Raw genomic sequence first — 12,134 nt, forward strand, 5'->3', positions numbered from 1 at the left:
CATATCTGTTATAAAGGTTCATTTTGTTGTGCTTTCTCTAAGGAATGGAATTACTAAATGAATTCAAGTTATCAATTATTCTGAACGACCAGCTAGCTGTTTGCTTCACAACCTCTTGCTTGCTACATTAGTTCGTTCACTAATTGGAGAACGGATAACCATAGCGCAAATGAAATGAACTACCACGCGTCAAGCTATAAAATTTTGGGACCTTCCAGAAGAGTGCCTTTATTTTCTATGGGCATTTCGGCAAGTAGCGCGAAATCAGCGATCTTTTGAAGTTCACAACAAAAGTTTTGGTATGTGCACCACGGAGGCAGCCGCTAAAAGGAAAATAAAGTATATTGAGTAAAAAAAATGGGGGTAGAGCTGTGAAAAACAGCAAACCGAAAAATTCGCTCTGGCGTCTGCCTCTCTCGGCACGTAAAATGGGCGTTCGGAAAATCCCGAGGGGCTGAGCTGCCGCTTCGCGAAAAAGCCCATAGGCGAGCCGGGCCTGTTTTGCGAACAGCATGGGCTACTCCGGGACGTGGCGTCTATCACTTTAAAAGGCAGGTGGCACATGCGTTCTATCACTCGACTTTTTTTTTTTGCCTTACCACGACGGAGCACTTCTGCTTATATCCTCACAAATTCTGTATGGAAAATGCAGAATGAAATTCAATGTACGCTTTGTATGTATGTATATACGTATGTGTATGTATGTATGTATATACGTATGTGTATGTATGTATGTATGTATGCATGTATGTATGTATGTATGTATCCATGCATGCATGCATGCATGCATGCATGTATGTATGTATGTATGTATGTATGTATGTATGTATGTATGTATGTATGTATGTATGTATGTATGTATGTATGTATGTATGTATGTATGTATGTATGTATGTATGTATGTATGTATGTATGTATGTATGTATGTATGTATGTATGTATGTATGTATGTATGAATGTATGTATGTATGTCCACGAGCTTAATACTATAAGAACTAGCAGTAACCCAGATGACACCCCACCAGTAATGATAGAAGAAGTCAGAAAAGCTTTGGAGAGCATGCAAAGAGGCAAAGCTGCTGGTGAGGATCAGGTAACATCAGATCTGCTGAAAGATGGAGGACAGATTGTGTTAGAAAAACTAGCCACCCTGTTTACGAGGTGTCTCCTGACGGGAAGGGTACCAGAGTCTTGGAAGAACGCTAACATCATCTTAATACATAAGAAAGGAGATGACAAGGACTTGAAGAATTACAGGCCGATCAGCTTGCTCTCTGTAGTATACAAGCTATTTACAAAGGTAATTGCTAACAGAGTAAAGAAAACATTAGAATTCAATCAACCAAAGGAACAAGCAGGATTTCGAACAGGCTACTCAACAATTGACCACATTCATACTATCAATCAGGTAATAGAGAAATGCTCAGAGTATAACCAACCACTATACATAGCCTTCATAGATTACGAGAAGGCGTTTGATTCAGTAGAAATATCAGCCGTCATGCAGACACTGCGGAATCAGGGCGTAGATGAAGTATATATAAACATTCTGGAAGAAATCTACAGGGGGTCAACTGCTACCATAGTGCTTCATAAAGAAAGCAACAGAATACCAATCAAGAAGAGTGTAAGGCAGGGGGACACAATCTCCCCAATGCTATTTACCGCGTGCTTACAGGAGGTTTTCAGAAGCCTAGAATGGGAACAGTTAGGGATAAGAGTTAATGGAGAATACCTTAGTAACCTGCGCTTCGCCGATGACATTGCATTGCTGAGTAACTCAGGGGACGAATTGCAACTCATGATTACGGAGTTAGACAAGGAGAGCAGAAAGGTGGGTCTTAAAATTAATCTGCAGAAAACGAAAGTAATGTACAACAACCTCGGAAAGGAGCAGCGCTTCGAGATAGGTAATAGTGCACTTGAAGTTGTAAAAGACTATGTCTACTTAGGGCAGGTAATAACCGCAGAGCCGAACCACGAGATTGAAGTAACTAGAAGAATAAGAATGGGGTGGAGCACATTCGGCAAGCACTCTCAAATTATGACAGGTAGATTGCCACTATCCCTCAAGAGAAAGGTATATAACAGCTGTATCTTGCCGGTACTTAGCTACGGAGCAGAAACCTGGAGACTTACAAAGAGGGTTCAGCTTAAATTGAGGACGACGCAGCGAGCAATGGAAAGAAAAATGGTAGGTGTAACCTTAAGAGACAAGAAGAGAGCAGAGTGGATTAGGGGACAAACGGGGGTTAAGGATATCATAGTTGAAATAAAGAAGAGGAAATGGACATGGGCCGGGCATGTAGCGCGTAGACAGGATAACCGCTGGTCATTAAGGGTAACTAACTGGATTCCCAGAGAAGGGAAGCGGGTTAGGGGGAGACAGAAGGTTAGGTGGGCAGACGAGATTAAGAAGTTTGCGGGTATAAATTGGCAGCAGCAAGCGCAGGACCGGGTTAACTGGCGGAACATGGGAGAGGCCTTTGTCCTGCAGTGGACGTAGTCAGGCTGATGATGATGATGATGATGATGATGTCCTTTAACGAAGCAATAAGAAAAAAATATCCTTAAAAACCTATTCTTGCGTGCTTGTAATAGCACAGATTGCCCTTTATAGAGCATCACCTCTCTACCTTACCAACGTCATTCATCCCTCGTTCGCTCATTTGTCCCCTCGACCCAGTGTAGAGTAACAGGCCGGAGCAAACTGTAGCTAAGGCCGACCTTTCTTGCTTCCCCTAAATCAATTATCTCTCTCTTTCTCTTGAATGCCTCAGTTCTAATGCTATAAAATAGTGTTATATCTAACCGGAATCAAGCGTAACTCGGGCTCGTGCGCAGCCTGCAGAGGCGCCACTGTGCAGGACCCCTGGCAGCTACTTCGGGTATAATGCATGGCAACAGCGTGCTTTACTGCTGGAGCAGCTGTTATTCGGTGCCGCGAGCCTTCGCCTTCGTGCAGAAGGTAGAAAGGCGTTTTAGAGATTAATTCGGACATTTCACGATTGCGCAATTCGTTCAAAGTGGAGATTTCAGCCTCTTACAATTGAACTTAGTTTTACTGTGTTTCCAGCGAGGCATGCCTACGGCTGCGATGTCGCGGAAATAATGAAAGTAGTAATACCTGGGTAGGCTATGACAATGTTTCCAACAGAGCGATAGGCAGAATGGGCTTTTGGTAAGGCCGCAGGTGCAGAGACAGTAGAAAGTACCACCTCCACCCCCAGCTCATTGCAAAAGAAAAAGATGGTACAGTTCTGCTGTTCTTTCATGACATCTGAGCAAGAGCACAGAGAGTAAGTAAACATGGCGAAAATAGAGCGATGTTGAAAGAAAACAAAACGAAGGAAAAGAAGTGGTCGAAGAAGAGAGGATGAAAGGTGCGAACGAACGGTGGAAAAGATAAATAATTAACAAAAACAAATACACGTTACCGGATAAAACTACCGAAGTGTATACTGAACTGGCTCGAGCATCAGCAACAACATTGTAATCCTAGCAACACGAGGGTCCCAGTGGACGACAAATGTTGCGTCGGATACAACGCGGGCAATGTACACGGGGCACAACAAGGTTTTAGGCTGCAGGGTTTGGTGAACGTGTGGAATCGAAGAAAGAGAGGCAAAATAAAGAGATAAAGAAACAATACATAGTCGACCGAGGGGGGTGGAGATTGGCGAAGCGGAACGCACCACGAGCCAGGAACAAAACAAGAAAAAAAAAAACGAAACTTTATCACCATCCGTGCGAGGCGAGAGGTGCGGAGGGCGCTGCGAAAGCCGTGTTCCATCTCCCGGATCCAAGCCGTTCTCCCACAGTCTGGAACGCTCGTCCGCTATAACACTAAACGAAATAGTATGCCGTATCGACTCGTGTGGTAGCCGCGCCTTACATATAAATGGACCGACAGCTATATCCGGCAGGTGTTATGAGATTCTGGCGAAAATGAAAAGACCGCGAATCATAGTGTCAGATGCAGGCATCCTTCTTGCAATCTCAGTGGGCTTTTTTGCATTTCAATCATGTTTAGAAAAAAAAAACTAAGTGATGTCACGCAAGGGTTTTCAAGCTGGATTAAGCACTCGTTAAGATTTAGGTGGGTGTATACAAGGTCCTGGTTTCATGCGGATCATAGTTAATGTATAATATTATACATGAAAGGGAAAAATTGACAACAGCCTTTTTGTGGCGCGAAGCCACAAGGAAATACACAGATTCCTCAGAAAGAAAATCTAAGATTCTTAGTTGCCGAAGAGTTTGTGCTAGTCCGGGGATAGAACGCGGGACCAACGACTTTTTGGGGTGCTCACTCGAAGCACATGGACACAAGTAATGCAAATTGCACTAGTGCTCGTCCCCACTCTATACTGTGCCTTCTGCTTGGAAACCAAAGGGAGCCCCGCCACGGTGGTCTGGTGGCTAAGGTACTCGGCCGCTTACCCGCAGGTCACGGGATCAAATCCCGGCTGCGGCGGCTGCATTTTCGATGGAGGCGGAAATGTTGTAGGCCCGTGTGTTCAGATTTGGGTGCACGTTAAAGAACCCCAGGTGGTCAAAATTTCCGGAGTCCTCCACTACGGCGTCTCTCATAATCATAGGGTGGTTTTGGGACGTTAAACCCCACAAATCAATCAATCATGGAAACCAAAAAGAAATTGCACACAGAAAAGCGGCGCTGCCATCGCAGCAACTTGTGGAGCACGTCGAGCTACAACGCATGCGCACACAATGCCTGCATGCGCAGCGAATCACCACGGGCGCGAACAAGAACCTCCCGCCCACTGACCTCCCCCGGTTCGCAACATGTGTATACGACGTCGTTGTAAAAAGAAAATTAATTCCACATGTTTTACTGCGTTTTCCGCGCCATCATAACCCTACTAGATATTCTGATCGGTGAGCTTACCATGGCTCTAAATATAAAAGAAAAAAGGAACACGTGTAACATGACAATTCATTGTTGATCAATTCAATGCAAGCTGTGAAGAGTGCGATATTTTTTTATTTGGAATGTTGTTTTTTTACTTGTTCCCTTGTTACCACTTTTTTTGTGTGTGTGCAGAATCTGTAAAAAAAAAATGAAGCAGCCGAAGTGATATACAACTCGACCTCTTCATAGCAAGCCAATTAGAACAGAAGAGATATTATTGGAGTTCGTGCACGTAAACATCGTTTGTAAGTGACACGGCCAATTAGTGACATGTTTGTTTTTCTTGCACGCAACTGTGGCGAAGCGCCTACTCCCAACTTTACGAATGTCGAGAAAAAAAGTTTTATAAAAGAAAGGAGGCTGCTTCAAAATAAATGATCCTGGTTCAATTTACGATATGCATAAGAATGTGATAATCGAGTCTAAGTTTATTTAGGATAATGGCCAGCTAACTACATACTGCACAGATGGGCCACCTATTGAAAATCAATTGCGCGATTCTTTTGAAAGGGCAGGTGGTTGTCTTATAGGACCAGCTAGGATCGTTACCCACCGTGGTGCTGTAGTGGCACGACTGCTGTCCCGCAGGTCGTGGGATTGAATCCGGGCTTCGGCGGCCGCATTTGTGGTGGAGGCGAAAATGTTCGAGGCCTGTGTACTCAGATTTAGGTGAACCTTAAAGAAATTAACGTTAATTTGACGTTACAGAACGTTAAAAAACCCCAGGTGGTGAAAATTTTCGGAACGCTACACCACGACATCTCTTATAACAACGTCGTGGTTTTGGTAAAATCCCCGCAGTTGTTATTGTTACCTGGAGTCGTTGTAGCACTTCGGCCGTGCAGATCTCAATGGCGCGGTGACCGGGGTACAATGGTCGTACTTATATGGCTCCACGAAGTTCATATCTTGTTTCCACGTTTGAAGTATGACAAGCATATAACAAGCGTGAAAAACTGCGGATCTCACCCAGATGTTTTATGTGAATCATTTTTTCTGTCCTTGTCAAGATTCAAAACGACCGCGTCTAGGCGATAAGTGGGGCTACCATCAAACGTTTTGGTCACCACTGAAAAAAGAATCAGCCGTGTCGCGACCGTAGACGAGCAAATCACGCTGCGAAAAATCGTCCGTTACGGAGGCTGTTTCATCCTAAATGCGAGGAGTGCGGGGTCGTAATAATAATATTCGTGGTTTTACGACAGAGAACCAGGGTATGATGATTAGGGACGCCGTACTTGAGGGTAGCTGAAATTTCGACCACACGAGGTTCTTTGGCCCACACTGACATTCATAAGTCGACAAAAATTGCGGCGCTCATAAAATACATCTTGGGCTTGAGGCTCACTGGTACTCAATCTCGCCAAAACGTCGCTGAGCCGGATTCCTTTGGACTCAAGCTGACCGGAGTATTACTCACACTGAGTCATATATTATGTCGAAATATAGGTACACAGAATCAGTGACCAAAATGCTCACTCAGCAAAACTCGTCTGAGCTTTCATTGCGGCGAAAAGTGGCTAGATTGAAATTCATTCACTCAATGAAACATGGTTGCTTCAACTTTGACCCTCACAGATTCATACAAAACAAAGTTTTGCGTGTTTCACGATCTTTCAGCTCGAGCAATCCGGACCAATTTGTGCCCATACCCGCGAAGGTTGACATTTTTAAATACTCCCTATTCCCGAAAACGATTGAAGAGTGGAACGTGCTACCACATAATATAACCAAAAGTACCTCTTCACGAAAATTTGAAAAACTTGTACTGGCCTATCCTTCTTCAGGTAACCATATATAAGCGTTATCTTCTTTTTTTTCCCAGTGAAAGGTAACTTGTATGTTTTGACATCACTTCAAATACTTATAGGTAATGATAAAAAAAGTTCCTGAATAGGATGATTATAATTTTCAAGCATGTGGAACAGTGTGTGTTGAGTGTGGTGTCTGCGATTGTGTTGCTTTCTGCTCAATGTTGGTCACTACTGTGTAAAACTTGAACACTTTTGTGCGTTGTACTTTTGGTTTTACGATTTGTATGGTCTGTATGGTGTAGTTTCTTCAGATCCATTGTCTGTCTTGATTTCACTGTGCAGTGCTTGTGTCTTTGAACAATGTGTGAAGGGTATTTCAGTACTCCACTCTGTGTCGGCCTTTTCCTAACAATATAAATAAATTAACAAAAATAAATTAAAAAATCACAATCACAACTCCTTCTGAGTCTGAGTGACTCCGAGTCAGTCGGCTCTCAAGTGAGTTTACCGACCTATGCTGACATCGCACAATACACGGGTTTCTCGCATCTCCATCGAAATGCTACCGGGGTCGAATCTGCGACCTTCGGGTCACTAGTAGAGCACCACGACCGCTACGCCATCGTGGCGGACCACGCGAGCCCGCGATTCTATTTTTTCTTTGTATAATGCGATACGTTGTCGAGGTCGACGATCCGACAATGTTTTCTCCTGTGAAATACGGTTATCGCCGTTACCATAGCCCGTATTGGCTTTGCTGCTCTGCTTAAAACGCGACGTTGTTGTGCGCACTCTATAGCTGGGTGAATGCGGTGCTTAGCGTTTTTTTTTTTTTTTTGCAATTCGCCGCGATCGGCCTTGCGGGCTCCCTCGAAATGGTCAAACAGGGCGGTTAACAAACAGAGCGAAGGCTTTCGCGTACTTCGTGTGGTTTTTTGTTGAATCTTTTTCTGTGACCACTGTGGTATTCCAAACAGTGATGCGACAATGAGATTATTTTCTTCTTGCGTGAGATATTCTTGAACCAACATATGTTCGATTCAGAGTGCTCCAGCTAACCTGCGCTAAGTGTTACAAAAGCAAACATGTTCTAAACGTGTCGTATACACTCACTATGGCTTGGAGTCGTATGCAGCACGTCACGGCAACTTTTTTTTTTTTCATTCCGCCAAGCTGCCCCGCCGTGGTGGTCTAGTGGCTAAGGTACTCGGCTGCTGAACCGCAGATCGCGGGATCGAATCCCGGCTGCGATTGCTGCATTTATGACGGAGGCGGAAAGGCTGTAGGCCTGTGTACTTAGATTTGGGTGCACGTTAAAGAACGCCAGGCTGTCGAAATTTCCGGAGTCCTCCACTACGGCGTCTCTCATAATCATATGGTGGCTTTGGGACGTTAAACCCCACATATCAATAAATCAATGAATAATTCAATCCGATCCGCCAAGCTGGGTAATCAATAGATCACCTAATTGCCTTTTTTTTATTTTCAACGTTAGCGAAAGTATTCAATAAGGTATGCCCCGCCGCGGTGGTCTAGTGGCTAAGGTACTCGGCTACTGACCCGGAGGTCGCGGGTTCGAATCCCGGCTGCGGCGGCTGCAATTCCGATGGAGGCGGAAATGTTGTAGGCCCGTGTGCTCAGATTTGGGTGCACGTTAAAGAACCCCAGGTGGTCGAAATTTCCTGAGGCCTCCACTTCGGCGTCTCTCATAATCATGGTGGTTTTGGGACGTTAAACCCCACATATCAATCAATTCAATATGATAGACTTGTAGCACTAGTGCAAAAACACAGAAATATTTATTCTATGTTACAGTAACTGCCAACCTGCTAAGAGAAGTCCATCACGGTGGATCAGTGGCTAAGGTTCTCGCTTGCTGACGCGAAGGTTGACAGGCTGTATGAATGTACATTAGCAAAAATGTATTTCTCATCCCAAAATGTTAAAAATTACTTTATGTCACTCGCTAAGTTAGAACCGCACAACAACACGAAACACACACGCAACCCTGAAGTATGAAAGGTGCCTTGGTCCCGGAACAACTACAGCCTGCAATCACTAGCTCATCATATTGCAACCATACTCAACCGGCACAAACACACAACCTCATTAAATAAAAAAAAAACATCTGCATGACCACTTTTTGTCTTTTCAATGACGCATTACCCTTCATTCTCGCACGAAGTGTCATTGTTACATTTTATGTGTACGTTTGATGTGTGCTGATCTGTATGTGTAATGCTTTCGATGTGAACGCCACGTAAAAACACTTGTTGACATGCGTCATATATGTTCTATCGCCATGTAAGGGATCCTGGGCCTTCTTCAAGCTGCTGCGACAGCTTTTTGCCCAGGTGTCTCTCCACGTTGTTTTCTGGTAAATAAAATTGAATTAAATTGAATTGAAGGTCACAGGTTCGGTCTTGACCGCGGCGGTCGCATTTCAGTGGACACTCGAGGCCCGTGTATTGTGCGAATTCAGTGAACTTCCGGAACGTACCGCTACGGATCGCTTCATTCGTATACCGTTGTCTGACACGTAAAACCCCAGATATTGTTATCATCTCTCTCCCGAGGTCAAATGCATTACTTCGCATTAATTTTCTCTCGTTTTTCGAAGTGAAACGACTTTATTGAGCGAATCTGTTCCTTTAAATGCATATTTATTTAGACCCCCTACTAGCCAGTGGCTATGGGTCTAACCAGTGTTGTGTATTTTCATGTAATAAGAGAACTTGAAATAAAATAAAAAAAAACAAAAAGAAAAATAAAGGGCAACGCTGCGACGCAGGTATGAACAGGTGAGCGATGTGTAGTTAACGAAGTTACAGCTCTTCGCGCCGTGCATTTTCGGGAAAGCGTTCGAAGCACCGAAGCGAAAAAGGCGATAAAAAAAAAGAAAACACGCTCCTTATGGGCCCGGAAAACGCCGACGGTGATTTTATCGTTACGGTGCGCGTCCAGACAAAGAGTGGGAAGGCTAATGAAAAGAGTGGGAAAGCGTAATGAAATATCTTAGCGCACCGCTTTGAGCCGCTGTGTCCGATAAGTCAGTTTAAGAGAGGAAGCAGCATTTTTTTTTTTGTCGTTTTCGTTGCGGGACGTTGCGAGATACACGCCAAATCGGTTTACACGTCGAGCGGCAGATTCGCGTCCGTTTCATGCGCTTGTATGCTCCGTCTTTTTTTTTTTTTCGTCTCTTTTTGTTTGAGTAGTCGGTGGTTCTTTTTGTTTTACACCCTCTTTCGAAGGGCCTTCCCAAATAAGCTCTGAAAAAATGTGAAGAACGTGTACGTCATTCTCTCCTGGCTTTCACCTGTCCCTTCGGCACAGTTTGTGACGCCAGTAGTCTGTTCACGTGACGTCACGAAGAAAAAAAAACTTGCAGGTGCCCTTATGCACTTAGTTGAGATTACTAAAACCTGAAAGCTAGCTTCTTTTTCATCCTATTCAATGCATTGTTCCTTCAAGATTGGGGTTGCCTCACCTGGTTTTGCACTGCCTTCGCGATTGGCTCACTCATGACCAAGCTACCATTTCATTGGACACGTCATGATGATCCTTATGATGACGTCAATAAGCGTCACAAACATTGCCGACATCTGACGTCATCGTGACGTAACACGGGGATGTCATCACGTGATGAGAATTTTTCTCATCATTCGTGTTGACACCGGCGGGAAACGCCAATCAATATTTGGCTTATCAAATATAGTTTTATTTATTGTAACAATAAATCTGTTTCATCAATCTGGTGTAATCATGTGTGGCACACGATTTTCTGTATATATATATATATATATATATATATATATATATATATATATATATATATATATATATATATATATATATATATATATATATACACAAAATGAGATATAACAGACAATAATTATTGGGGAAGTTATTAGAACCAATGTAATGTAAATAAGAAGTAAGAAAAGTGGGTGATAAAATAACTTCCCGTGAGCAGGAACCGAACCTACTACCTCAGAATAACACGTTCGATGCTCTACCACGTAGCTATCACAGCGGCTATCCCCCCAGCCACTTAACTGGGTTTATATGTATATTTAAACGTAGGAGTGTCAGTCAGTGCAACCTCTAGCCATGGCGGTGAGTGTGGCACACTCTTTTTATGAGCATGTATGGTGTCACGTAGCACATGAACTCATCACGAGCTGGCAGCTAACCAATAGTCCCTCGTATAAAACCTAACGGCACCAAGTCTGCCAATTGGAGATCCTCGTTAATGAATAAGGGAAAGAAGTGTATACCTAAGGACTCGTTTTTCCGTGTTTTGACACAATATAATGAGATTATATCGTCTTATTATATGTGTCAAAACACGGAAAAACGAGCCCTTAGGTGTACACTTCTTTCCCTTATATATATATATATATATATATATATATATATATATATATATATATATATTCATATATATATATAATATGCACTCTTTAGGATAAGCCCCGCCGCGGTGGTCTAGTGGCTAAGGTACTCGGCTGCTGACCCGCAGGTCGCGGGTTCAAATCCCGGCTGTGGCGGCTGCATTTCCGATGGAGGCGGAAATGTCGTAGGCCCGTGTGCTCAGATTTGGGTGCACGTTAAGGAACCCTAGGTGGTCAAAATTTCCGGAGCCCTCCACTACGGCGTCATTCATTATCATCTGGTGGTTTTGGGACGTTAAACCCCACAAATCAATCAATCACTCTTCAGAATAAATTTTCAATTATTGCAGCCCCTGTCCAGTTCCTTTCTTTTGTATTTTCAATTTGTCACCACCCACGATGAATAAATTCCAACTCGCCCGCTTTTCAATTCTACTGTTTTTTTTTTTTTCGCGGTTGATGTGCATCCAAGCCTTTCTCCAAAACTAGCTCTCTATTGGTCAATGTACAAAGAATATTGGTTCAAACGGTGTCCTTCCCGGCTTTGCCAAGCAGTCGCGCACACACTCTGCCTTGTCTCGCGTGGCTAACGTGCTCAATCAACTGATGTCGCGTGGTTTTATTCGTTTTCGACTGTGCCAGCTGAGATAACAGCGTCAAACCGAGAAGCGTTTAGTGCCAACATTTTTTTTTTGCGTGTTTAATGAAGAAGTAAGGGGTGAGTGAGGAAGAGATAGCGCCGGCAGGAAGGTTAGGTAGAGCCATAAAAAAAAAACCACCAAGTCACCCTCACAAACACTGCTTTTCAGCGGTAACCGTGTGTCGTGTCACCCTTTTTCGTATTTTCGTTATAGTAAATTTTTTTACGATATTAACTAGAGGACGCTGACTCTCGATCCTTCAGCCTGCACGGGTGTGATGGATGGTGCATGGATTTGCCTAGTTTTGTGCACCTAGCTCGATTTGCCTAGCTTCGATTTTGCTTTTGTTTCGATAAAAGAATGGCTCATTGTGACGTTCGTGCGCTTTGTTGAACTATTCAAACAGGTA

At 43.6% G+C, this 12,134-nt stretch overlaps 1 non-coding gene across 1 annotated transcript; it reads left to right on the forward strand.

The window, feature by feature from the left end:
- The first annotated feature begins 8,208 nt into the window (after window positions 1-8,208).
- Window positions 8,209-8,281, forward strand: TRNAS-ACU (transfer RNA serine (anticodon ACU)). Its single transcript has one exon. It is a non-coding gene; the product is annotated as a tRNA-Ser (tRNA).
- The last annotated feature ends 3,853 nt before the right edge of the window (window positions 8,282-12,134 follow it).

This window comes from Rhipicephalus microplus, chromosome 10 (assembly GCF_043290135.1).
Source record: "Rhipicephalus microplus isolate Deutch F79 chromosome 10, USDA_Rmic, whole genome shotgun sequence".
Taxonomy (NCBI): Eukaryota; Metazoa; Arthropoda; class Arachnida; order Ixodida; family Ixodidae; genus Rhipicephalus; species Rhipicephalus microplus.